Source organism: Lepidochelys kempii, chromosome 5 (genome assembly GCF_965140265.1).
Source record: "Lepidochelys kempii isolate rLepKem1 chromosome 5, rLepKem1.hap2, whole genome shotgun sequence".
NCBI lineage: Eukaryota > Metazoa > Chordata > Testudines > Cheloniidae > Lepidochelys > Lepidochelys kempii.
Genome location: NC_133260.1, coordinates 100488544 through 100500919, shown reverse-complemented (window position 1 = coordinate 100500919; position 12376 = coordinate 100488544). Strand labels below are relative to the sequence as shown.

Genomic DNA, 12376 nt, shown 5'->3' with positions numbered 1-12376 from the left:
TACAAGCAGGACTTCTAAAAATATTTTAATGCAGTGATATGTTGTCTTAATAGAGGCAAGATCCTTCTGTCTGCTGTGCTTAGTTTCCAAGTCAAGTGGTTTAATTAAAAACACTGTCTCATTCTTTCTGTTCACTGCATGCATATTACACCACATTTAATCAAAAAGCAGTTCTGTGAGCCCATGCTCTTGGGAATTCTGAGAATTTCTAAACTTTGGCAACTGCTGCAAAGTGACCTGACTAGCAACTGCACTGCAAATTATTAAAAGTGTTCATTAAGCCTGTACAGGGTAAAGTCCACCAGCTACAATACATTGTTTTATAAAACTGTTGTTGGGGATTAAACTGTTTGATTTGGGAGAAGTTTGCTTAAATGGGAACGGTGAAGCAAATTAGCCAACAAATGGTGATGTTTATTGCTCCTTTATGATGTGTAAATATTACTTTTTAAAAAAAAACATTTTTCACATTAGGACTATCAGGTCTTAACTCTCCCTTTTCAGTTGGAGAACTTTTGTAAAAACCTGGAATATCTGAAAAAGCTGAAATATCTGGAATTACAGCTTGAAGCACAGGCTGATTTGGGAAGTTTAGGCTTCAGGATCATGTCTGGAAGAGCTGGAGGGTTCAATTACACTTTTTAGCCTGCAACTTGAGCTGCTTTGCCTCAGACTGATATCAGAAGTTTCCACCTGGAGCTATGATGTCACCACCCAGGTAATCCAAAGGTTGCTCAAGTCCACCAGCAAAACAGAGTAAAGTCATTCATAATTCTTCTGTACTAAAGGCAGAGAATAAAATACAAACATCTGAGGCCAATATTATATACCCTGAAAGGAGCATAGGAACCAAGCCATTTTTAAAAACATAACAGCAAAACTGTCCTAAAATAAGAGGTTTTCAATAACGTGTGATCCCAAATTCATAACCGCACGTAGCTAGAGCTTTAAAAACATGCAAGTACAAGGGATAGAATGGCAGCAGGTACTGGGATGTAGGCTAGAGACACTCCATCAGTTTGAATCTGTCTTAGACCTGAAATAAATGAAAATGTAATGCCATTTAATGGCTGCTCAGTGACATGCTATCAGCTGATGCTCTCAGTCCAATTCCTGGAGATCATTTGTTCACAGAGTGGACTTAACTGGTACCATTAGCAGACTCAACAGAGGTCAGTGTGCGACATGCATTAAGCATGAACTACCATCCAAGGGGTGAGGAAAGACAGTTGCAGGGCAGAGCAGGTAAAATTAGCCCATGTTCTGCTCTGCAAAGAGTTACAAAGTGATCTCACAAAACTGGGCAATAAAATGGCAGATTAAATTCAATGTTAATAAATGCAAAGTAGTGCATTGGAAAACATAATCCCAACTATAAATACAAAATGATGGGGGTCTAAATTTGATGTTACCACTCAAGAAAGAGATCGTGGAGTCATTGTGGATTGTTCTCTGAAAACATCTGCTCAATGTGCAGCAGCAGCCAAAAAAGCTAACAGAATGTTAGGAACCATTAGGAAAGAGAGAAATCCATATATAATCCACGGTATGCCCATACCTTGAATACTGAGTGCAGTTCTCGCCACCCTGTCTCAAAAAGATATATTAGAATTGGAAAAGGTACACAGAAGGGCAACAAAAATGATTAGGGGTATGGTAGGGCTTCCATATGAGAGATTAATAAGACTGGGACTTTTCAGCATGGAAAAGAGATGGCTAAGAGGGGATATGATAGATATCTTTTAAATGAGAAAGTGAATAAGGAAGTGCTATTTACTCTTTCACATAACAAGGACCCAGGGTCATCCAATGAAATTAATAGGCAGCAGGTTTAAGACAAACAAAAGGAAATGCTTCTTCACACAACAGAGTCAACCTGTGGAACTCTGCGGGAGGATGTTGTGAAGGCCAAAACTATAATAGGGATCAAAAAAGAACTAGATAAATTCCTAGAGGATAGGTCCATCAATGGTGATTAGCCAGGATGGGCAGGGATGCAACCCCATGCTCTGAGCGTCCCACGCCTGTTTGCCAGAAGCTAGGAGTGGATGACGGGATGGATCACTCCATGAGTGCCTGTTCTGTTCATTCCTTCTGAAGCACCTGGCACTGGCCATGTCAGAAGATTGGATACTGGGCTAGATGGACTATTGGTCTGACCCAGTATGGCCGTTCTTATGTTCTTGTACTTGTTCAGTGACTAAACACAGCCAACAGCTGTCAAATCAGCAGTGCTTTTTAAGATTAGTATGATTTGTAGAGGCTTCAATAGAGATCAGTCCCCAAAGGAAGGAGATTGCAATCTACATAGACAAAGGGAGGGGAAACAGGCACATAGAGGTGAAGTGATTTGCCACAGGTTACACTGTAGCAGAAACTGGATTAGAACTCATCTCTCCTAAATCCCAGGCTCACCCTATTTTATGGATTACACTCCCTCTCAAACACTTCCTAACGAAAAAATTATCAAACTTTTACGCTGTAAAGCCAAGTAGTCAAAGATCAGGGAAGACAGGGCAGTTTTTCTGATATTTTATTTTGAAATGAATATATTTGTGATTTGGAATTTAACGTAGATTTTAGGGGAGGGGAGACTCCTCACAAACTTTTCCGCTCACGTATGAGGCAAAAGTGTCAGCAAGAGGGTGAGTTTCAGGTCGAAACAATGATGGTTTTAGTGGCTCAGTAGATACCATACAGTGACTAAGCGCCAAGAGGAGTTGCTTTCCTGATCGCACCTATTGTACCCGGGTTTTGAACCGGTATTTCCTGTTCCACTCTCTCCAGCCAGAGCCAGGAGCGGGGGTGGCCAGAGGGAGAAGCTGCCAGTAAATGGCAGGAAGAGAAGGCACCGAGTCTGGGGTAAGTGAGCGGATCGGCTGAGGCTCTGTTTTGGTGTAGGATCAGCTGAGAGCCGAGTGCGTGCTGGAAAGTTTGTGAGAGTTTCCAGGCAGGATCCCTGCACTTCAGGGGCGATTTGCTCAGCCGGGGGAAGGCCAGGAGCTGGGCTAATCAAACGCAGGCGAAGCGTGAACGCCCAGTCCGGTGGCGTGCGCAGGACTGGGGCACAAACCTCCGGCGGGCAGCGCTTCCGTGCACGGGAGCTCCCGGCTCCACCTCCCTTCCCGCTCGCTGGGCGACAAGCGAGGGCCTGGCCGGGCGCGGGAGGTGAGACTCGAGCGGCAGGTGCCTGCTGGGCTTTCCCTGGATCGCTCCAAAGGGCTGGGCCCGCTCCCAGCCCGGGCCCCGAGCGGCGCGCTCACCTGCCCTGCTGGAGACGGCGAACGCCGCGGCCCTGGATTAAACACCTCCCCCTGCCCTCCCTCCTTTTCCCTCTGCCTCCAACAGGAAATAGCCTGACTCAGAGACACACTGCAGCCGCACCGCCTTCCCCAGACGTGCCAGGCTGCAAGGGGGCCGGCGAGCGCTCAGCTCCACAAGGTGCGCGGGCTGCTGCAGGGTCTGTCCGCTGCGGGCGCCTTTCCAGCCGGTTCAGCGCCAGGTATGTCACTTACCTGGGCGAGCGGGAGAGGGGCTGAGCCTTTGGGCTCCCATTTGAAGCGGCTTCTTTGCTTAACTTTTGCTTCCAACACCCTCTCCCTCCCCCGCCCCCCCCGAGTTTAGTCCTTAGGGGAAACAATGGGGGAGTGTGTGCGCGGGGCTATTGCGGGACAGGGAAGCGAAGGATGTTTTTCCCACTCACCCACGTGTGCGCTAGGCGCTTCGCTTGTTTGTTAGCCGGGACTCTTCCAGCGTAGGTGACGCTGGCAGCAGGAGGGGGAAGGAATTGTTCCCGTTTGTTTGTTTCTGTTCCCGTCCAACCCCTGTTTAGAATAGCTCCTTGTGCAGAGGTGCGCAAAGCAACCTCCTGATTTTTGGGGAGGGTTGGAACTGAACATCCGGCTGCTGGCGCTGTGCAATGGGGCTGAACAAAACCTCTGTTCACCAGCCGGTGGCAAAGTTCTGCTCCGGAGCCCGGCTTCCCTAAACGTTGGGCATATCTCTGATCTGGATCGGGAATCTGCGTCTCACCCCCATCTCTGCTTTCCTGCCCTTTTGTGGGCGTGCGCCGTGGTTGAGAGAAGCCTTGATTGGGTGTGTGTGGCTGGCTGCACATTGCTCTCTGTTTAGCCTCATGTTAAATAGGCAGGCTGCCTGCCCCTGGCGACAGGAGGGAGGGGCTCGTCTTCCTGGCTCATACTACCAACCTCTCCTCTAGGGAGTGTGAATAGCGAGAATCTGATTTACAGATGATCTTTACTTTAACAGGATTATGGGCCTATATGTTTCTGTTTGCACATTAAGTACTTTCAGGGAGACTATGATACTAGGTGGGAAGAGCTGTCACTGAGGAGTCAGATAGGCTTTGTTAGTTTTCTTTCTTGGAGGGCGGAGGAGAAGCGCACACCAAAATAATAGGGATTTAGAATGTCTTTACAATACAAGTTTCAGAGTAGCAGCCGTGTTAGTCTGTATTCGCAAAAAGAAAAGGAGTACTTGTGGCACCTTAGAGACTAACCAATTTATTTGAGCATAAGCTTTCCTGAGCTACAGCTCACTTCATCGGATGCATTCAGTGGAAAATAGAGTGAGGAGATTTATATACACCCAGAACATGAAAAATGGGTGTTTATCATGCACACTGTAAGGCATCTGAAGAAGTGAGCTGTAGCTCACGAAAGCTTATGCTCTAATAAATTGGTTAGTCTCTAAGGTGCCACAAGTCCTCCTTTTCTTTTTGCGAATACAGACTAACACGGCTGTTACTCTGAAAACTGTAAGGAGAGTGATCACTTAAGATGAGCTATTACCAGCAGGAGGGTGGGGAGAAAACCTTTTGTAGTAATAATTAAGGTGGGCCATTTCCAGCAGTTAACAAGAACGTCTGGGGCGGGGGGGAAGAGAGAGAATAAACAAGGGGAAATAGTTTTACTTTTTGTAATGACTCAACCACTCCCAGTCTCTATTCAAGCCTAAATTAATAGTATCCAATTTGCAAATTAATTCCAATTCAGAAGTCTCTCCTTGGAGTCTGTTTTTGAAGGTTTTTTTTGGTTGAAGAATAGCCACTTTTAGGTCAGAAATCGAGTGACCAGAGAGATTGAAGTGTTCTCCGACTGCTTTATGAATGTTAAAATTCTTGACATCTGATTTGTGTCCATTTATTCTTTTACGTAGAGACTGTCTGTCTAGTTTGCCCAATGTACATGGCAGAGGGGCATTGCTGGCACATGATGGCATATATCACATTGGTGGATGTGCAGGTGAACGAGCCTCTGATAGTGTGGCTGATGTGATTAGGCCCTATGATGTGTCCCCCGAATAGATATGTGGACACAGTTGGCAACGGGCTTTGTTGCAAGGATAGGTTCCTGGGTTAGTGGTTCTGTTCTGTGGTGTGTGGTTGCTGGTGAGTATTTGCTTCAGGTTGGGGGCTGTCTGTAGGCAAGGACTGGCCTGTCTCCCAAGATTTGTGAGAGCGATGGGTCATCCTTCAGGATAGGTTGTAGATCCTTGATGATGAGTTGGAGAGGTTTTAGTTGGGGGCTGAAGGTGACGGCTAGTGGCGTTCTGTTATTTTCTTTGTTGGGCCTGTCCTGTAGTAGGTGACTTCTGGGTACTCTTCTGGCTCTGTCAATCTGTTTCTTCACTTCAGCAGGTGGGTATTGTTGTTGTAAGAATGCTTGATAGAGATCTTGTAGGCGTTTGTCTCTGTCTGAGGGGTTGGAGTAAATGGCACTTGTATCATAGAGCTTGGCTGTAGACAATGAATCATGTGGTGTGGTCTGGGTGAAAGCTGGAGGCATGTAGGTAGGAATAGCAGTCAGTAGGTTTCCGGTATAGGGTGGCGTTTGTGTGACCATCGCTTATTAGCATCGTAGTGTCCAGGATCTCTTGTGTGGACTGGTCCAGGCTGAGGTTGATGGTGGGATGGAAATTGTTGAAATCATGGTGGAATTCCTCAAGGGCTTCTTTTCCATGGGTCCAGATGATGAAGATGTCATCAATATAGTGCAAGTAGAGTAGGGGCTTTAGGGAACAAGAGCTCAGGAAGCGTTGTTCTAAGTCAGCCATAAAAATGTTGGCGTACTGTGGGGCCATGCAGGTACCCATTGCAGTGCCACTGATTTTAAGGTATACATTGTCCCAAATGTAAAATAGTTATGGGTAAGGACAAAGTCACAAAGTTCAGCCACCAGGTTTGCCGTGACATTATCGGGGATAGTGTTCCTGACGGCTTGTAGTCCATCTTTGTGTGGAATGTTGGTGTAGAGGGCTTCTTCATCCATAGTGGCCAGGATGGTGTTTTCAGGAAGATCACCGATGGATTGTAGTTTCCTCAGGAAGTGGTGTCTCGAAGGTAGCTGGGAGTTCTGGTAGCATAGGGCCTGAGGAGGGAGTCTACATAGCCAGACAATCCTGCTGTCAGGGTGCCAATGCCTGAGATGATGGGGCATCCAGGATTTCCAGGTTTATGGATCTTGGGTAGCAGATAGAATACCCCAGGTCGGGGCTCCAGGGGTGTGTCCGTGTGGATTTGTGTTTGTGCTTTTTCAGGGAGTTTCTTGAGCAAATGCTGTAGTTTCTTTTGGTAACCCTCAGTGGGATCAGAGGGTAATGGCTTGTAGAAACTGGTGTTGGAGAGCTGCCGAGCAGCCCCTTGTTCATATTCCGACCTATTCATGATGACAACAGCACCTCCTTTGTCAGCCTTTTTGATTATGATGTCAGAGTTGTTATTACACAGTACTAATATTGGTAACAACAGCACTTGGAATTAAACAGATGAAGTTTCAGACAAGATTTAAAAACTGAGATTGTTTCTAAGGTAGTTGGAAGCCTCTAAACCCCAAGGTTGGGCCCCCATAGAGGCAACCACAAATCTACTTTGATTAAACTCTGGATGTGACAGAGCATGGGTACAAGGAGCCCATTGAGATTAACTAGAATCACAGAATATCAGGGTTGGAAGGGACCTCAGGAAGTTATCTAGTCCAACCCCCTGCTCAAAGCCGGACCAATCCCCAACTAAATTATCCCAGCCAGGGCTTTGTCAAGCCTGACCTTAAAAACCTCAAAGGAAGGAGATTCCACCACTACCCTAGGTAACGCATTCCAGTGCTTTACCACCCTCCTAGTGAAAAAGTTTTTCCTAATATCCAACCTAAACTTCCCCTACTGCAATGTGAGACCATTACTCCTCGTTCTATCATCTGCTACCACTGAGAACAGTCTAGATCCATCCTCTTTGGAACCCCCTTTCAGGTAGTTGAAAGCAGCTATCAAATCCCCCCTCAATCTTCCCTTCTGCAGACTAAACAATCCCAGTTCCCTCAGCCTCTCCTCATAAGTTATGTGTTCCAGTCCCCTAATCATTTTTGTTGCCCTCTGCTGGACGCTTTCCAGTTTTTCCCCATCCTCCTTGTAGTGTGGGGCCCAAAAGTGGACACGCTACTCCAGATGAGGCCTAAACAATGTCGAATAGAGGGGAAAGATCACGTCCCTCGACCTGCTGGCAATGCCCCTACTTATACAGCCTAAAATGCCATTAGCCTTCTTGGCAACAAGGGAACACAGTTGACTCATATCCAGCTTTTTGTCCACTGTAACCCCTAGGTCCTTTTCTGTAGAACTGCTGCCTAGCCATTCAGTCCCTAGTCTGTAGCAATGCATGGGATTCTTCCATCCTAAGTGCAGAACTCTGCACTTGTCCTTGTTGAAACTCATCAGATTTCCTTTGGCCCAATCCTCTAATTTGTCTAGGTCCCTTTGTATCCTATTCCTACCCTCCAGCATATCTACCACTCCTCCCAGTTTAGTGTCATCTGCAAACTTGCTGAGGGTGCAATCCACACCATCCTCCAGATCATTTATGAAGATACTGAACAAAACCAGCCCCAGGACCGACCCTTGGAGCACTCCGCTTGATACTGGCTGCCAACTAGATATGAAGCCATTGATCACTACCCGTTGAGCCCAATGATCTAGCCAGCTTTCTATCTACCTTATAGTCCATTCATCCAGTCCATACTTCTTTAACTTGCTGGCAAGAATACTGTGGGAGACCGTATCAAAACCTTTGCTAAAGTCAAGGACTAAAACGTCCACTGCTTTCCCCTCATCCACAGAGCCAGTTATCTCATCATAGAAGGCAATTAGATTAGTCAGGCATGACTTGCCCTTGGTGAATCCATGCTGACTGTTCCTGATCACTTTCCTCTCCTCTTCGTGCTTCAGAATTGATTCCTTGAGGACCTGCTCCGTGATTTTTCCAGGGACTGAGGTGAGGCTGACTGGCCTGTGGTTCCCCGGATTCTCCTTCTTCCCTTTTTGTAAAGATGGGCACTACATTTGCCTTTTTCCAGTCATCTGGGACCTCCCCCAATCACCATGAGTTTTCAAAGATAATGGCCAATGGCTCTGCAATCACATTCACCAACTCTTTTAGCACCCTCGGATGCAGAGCATCCGGTCCCATGGACTTGTGCTCGTCCAGCTTTTTTAAATAGTCCCGAACCACTTCTTTCTCCACAGAGAGCTGGTCACCTCCTCCCCATGCTGTGCTGCCCAGTGCAGTAGTCTCGGAGCTGACCTTGTTCGTGAAGACAGAGGCAAAAAAAGCATTCAGTACATTAGCTTTTCCCAAATCCTCTGTCACTCTCCCTCATTCAGTAAGGGGCCCACACTTTTCTTGACTTTCTTCTTGTTGCTAACATACCTGAAGTCCAGCGAAGGGCAACAAAAATGATTAGGGGTCTAGAACACATGACTTATGAGGAGAGGCTGAGGGAGCTGGGATTGTTTAGTCTGCAGAAGAGAAGAATGAGGGGGGATTTGATAGCTGCTTTCAACTACCTGAAAGGGGGTTCCAAAGAGGATGGCTCTAGACTGTTCTCAATGGTAGCAGATGACAGAACGAGGAGTAATGGTCTCAAGTTGCAGTGGGGGAGGTTTAGATTGGATATTAGGAAAAACTTTTTCACTAAGAGGGTGGTGAAACACTGGAATGCGTTACCTAGGGAGGTGGTAGAATCTCCTTCCTTAGAGGTTTTTAAGGTCAGGCTTGACAAAGCCCTGGCTGGGATGATTTAACTGGGAATTGGTCCTGCTTTGAGCAGGGGGTTGGACTAGATGACCTTCTGGGGTCCCTTCCAACCCTGATATTCTATGATTCTATTCTATGAAGAAACCCTTCTTGTTACTCTTAACATCTCTTGCTAGCTGCAACTCCAGGTGTGATTTGGCCTTCCTGATTCCACTCCTGCATGCCCGAGCAATATTTTTATACTCCTCCCTGGTCATTTGTCCAATCTTCCACTTCTTGTAAGCTTCTTTTTTGTGTTTAAGATCAGCAAGGATTTCACTGTTAAGCCAAGCTGGTCACCTGCCATATTTACTATTCTTTCTACACATCGGGATGGTTTGTTCCTGTAACCTCAATAAGGATTCTTTAAAATACAGCCAGCTCTCCTGGACTCCTTTCGCCTTCATATTATTCTCCCAGGGGATCCTACCCATTAGTTCTCTGAGGGAGTCAGTCTGCTTTTCTGAAGTCCAGGGTCCATATTCTGCTGCTCTCCTTTCTTCCTTGTGTCAGGATCCTGAACTCGACCATCTCATGGTCGCTGCCTCCCAGGTTCCCATCCACTTTTGCTTCCCCTACTAATTCTTCCCGGTTTGTGAGCAGCAGGTCAGGAAGAGCTCTGCCCCTAGTTGGTTCCTCCAGCACTTGCACCAGGAAATTGTCCCCTACACTTTCCAAAAACTTCCTGGATTGTCTGTGCACCGCTGTATTGCTCTCCCAGCAGATATCAGGGTGATTGAAGTCTCCCAGGAGAACCAGGGCCTGCAATCTAGTAACTTCCGTTAGTTGCCGGAAGAAAGCCTCATCCCCCTGGTCTGGTGGTCTATAGCAGACTCCCACCACAACATCACCCTTGTTGCTCACACTTCTAAACTTAATCCAGAGACTTTCAGGTTTTTCTGCAGTTTCATTCTGGAGCTCTGAGCAATCCTACTGTTCTCTTACATACAATGCAACTGCCTCACCTTTTCTGCTCTGCCTGTCCTTCCTGAACAGTTTATATCCATCCATGACAGTACTCCAGTCATGTGAGTTATCCCACCAAGTCTCTGTTATTCCAATGACCTCGTAATTCCTTGACTGTGCCAGGACTTCCAGTTCTCCCTGCTTGTTTCCCAGGCTTCGTGCATTTATGTATAGGCACTTAAGAATGTATTGGTGCAATGCCTTCTACAGTTGAATTTCATTTTAATGAGTCACTTACGGTTAGAGAGACAAGGTGAATGAGGTAATATCGTTTATTGAATCAGCTTCTGTTGGTGAGAGAGACAAGCTACACTACAAGTGTACACTACACAATTAAGTCAACCTAAATTATGTCGACTATGCCATGGATCTGATGCATCTGATGAAGTGAGCTGTAGCTCACGAAAGCTTATGCTCTAATAAATTGGTTAGTCTCTAAGGTGCCACAAGTACTCCTTTTCTTTTTGTGAATACAGACTAACACGGCTGTTGCTCTGAAACCTTTCCTTTTCTTTATGCCGTGGCAGTAATTAAATTGTTTTTTACACATTCACACTATGCTCCTTGCATCGGCGGTGGGCATCTTCACCGGGAGTCCTTGCACCAATTTAATTGCCAGCATGAGATATTGTGGGATTGTTTCTGAAAGGCAGCAACGCAGTGTCTACACTGACGCTGTGTCGACCTAACTACATTGACTTCAGCGTTGTGCCTGTCGCAGAGGTGGAGTATTTAAGGGCTTGTCTACACTACAAAATTAAGTCAACTTAAGTTAATTCAATGTACAGCCACCACAGTAATTGAAGTAGTGGTTCGTGTTCACACTTGCTCCTTTTGGTGGTGGTGCATATCCTTACCAGGAGTGCTTCCGCCAACCAAAGTGGGGCATGGTAGGACACTGAAGCTGGAGCCCAGCAGCCCTGGGGCTGACTGCCTCAGCTGTAGGCAGGGGGCTCACACCTGCCCCCCAAGCTGTCAGGCAGGTGCTGGCTCACAGCTAGGGGCCCGACAGCCCAAGCTGCCAGCCTGATGTGAGGTTCACAGCTAGAGCCCCCCAGCTCTGGGGTTGACAGCCAAGAGCCGGAGCCAAAATGTGAAATAATAGCAGCAGTGAAAATGACAATGTCAATTTCACTGCAGGTAGGCTTCCTGCTGTGAAATTGAACCTTGCAGCAGGCTCACAGCTGGGGCTGTCAGCCCTGAAGCAGTGCTGGAGGGGACTCCCGCTGTTAGCCCTGCTGCCAGGACTTACAGCTGTGCCTCCTGCTGAGGGATTGGAGGGCGGGAAGAGAGCCCTAGCCCAGGCAGCAGGCGGGCTCTGTAGTGTAGATCAAGCCTTACTCGGTGTAGTGAGCAAGTTACGTTGGTGGGAGCTACATTTTAGTGTAGGCACTTACAGAGATAGGTCGCCCTAACTTTATAGTGTAGACCAGGTTACACAGAGCTCTTCTTCAGATCACTTATGGTTGTCATTTGCCTATGGATCAAAAATAACTATTCAAAAGCCATTTTTAATTGGTGTTGATGTGTTGCTAATTGGTGCTTATAGTTATTTAGTGTTGGGCCTGACACACAAATAATAACCATGTCTAGCTCTTATGTAGTGCTTTTCATTAATACACTTTAGTTCCTTTTCTGAAGAGTTTACAGTCCAAAGCCCCAATCTGCAATAGTTTACAATATTGGGGTGACAAGAGACAAAGACAAAATACACTGTTGCAGAGGTGGGGATGATTTAATAGCCTTTCCTGTTTTGTTTAAGTTTAACAAATTTGCTCTAATGTGGCCTGCAGTCATAAGGATGAGAGGGGAAGTAATTATTTTCAAAAATGGGAAGGAATTTTATACCTTTTGGTATTTGTGATTGCAGATAAAGAATGCTACAGTCTGGTTGCTGGTCAGAGCTAATTATAAACCTGAGTCACCTGTCTCTACCTTAAAATGCTTGTTAAAATTGGTCACATCCTTGTAAGGAGATTTTTCTTCTATGTATGTATCTGATTTTAGTAAGCTCACTGCCTGAGTGACTTGGATATAATTATCTAAGGGGGGCCTTAACAAACTGCCTATTGTAACATGATGTCACTGTATAGGACACAATTCCGCCTGTTTGACACCCTGGATAGCCCTACTAATCCAAGAACTGTTAAATCTAGAATTTGTGTTTAGTGCAGGTGCAAAATTAGAAGGCTGTGTTTGTAATATATTTTCAGAACCTAGTATGGGTGAAAACTGACCATAATATTGTGCACAAAATGCAATCTCTACACAGAGCTCCTTCACAGAGGCTTTAAAATAAGCCATCACAGTAATTGAGTGTCCCGT

General features: G+C 46.2%; 1 protein-coding gene across 3 annotated transcripts in view; it reads left to right on the top strand.

Moving 5' to 3' along the window:
- The first annotated feature begins 2774 nt into the window (after nt 1–2774).
- TJP2 (tight junction protein 2) overlaps nt 2775–12376 on the top strand; it is a 94280-nt gene continuing 84678 nt past the window's right edge. The window contains exons 1-2 of one of the 3 annotated variants that reach the window (XM_073345179.1): nt 2775–2862; nt 3349–3502. The gene's annotated coding sequence lies outside the window, so the exon portion shown is untranslated. Of the gene's footprint in view, nt 2863–3073; nt 3169–3348; nt 3503–12376 lie in introns of those variants that run through there. The other 2 variants (XM_073345178.1, XM_073345180.1) reach the window with 2 other exon arrangements.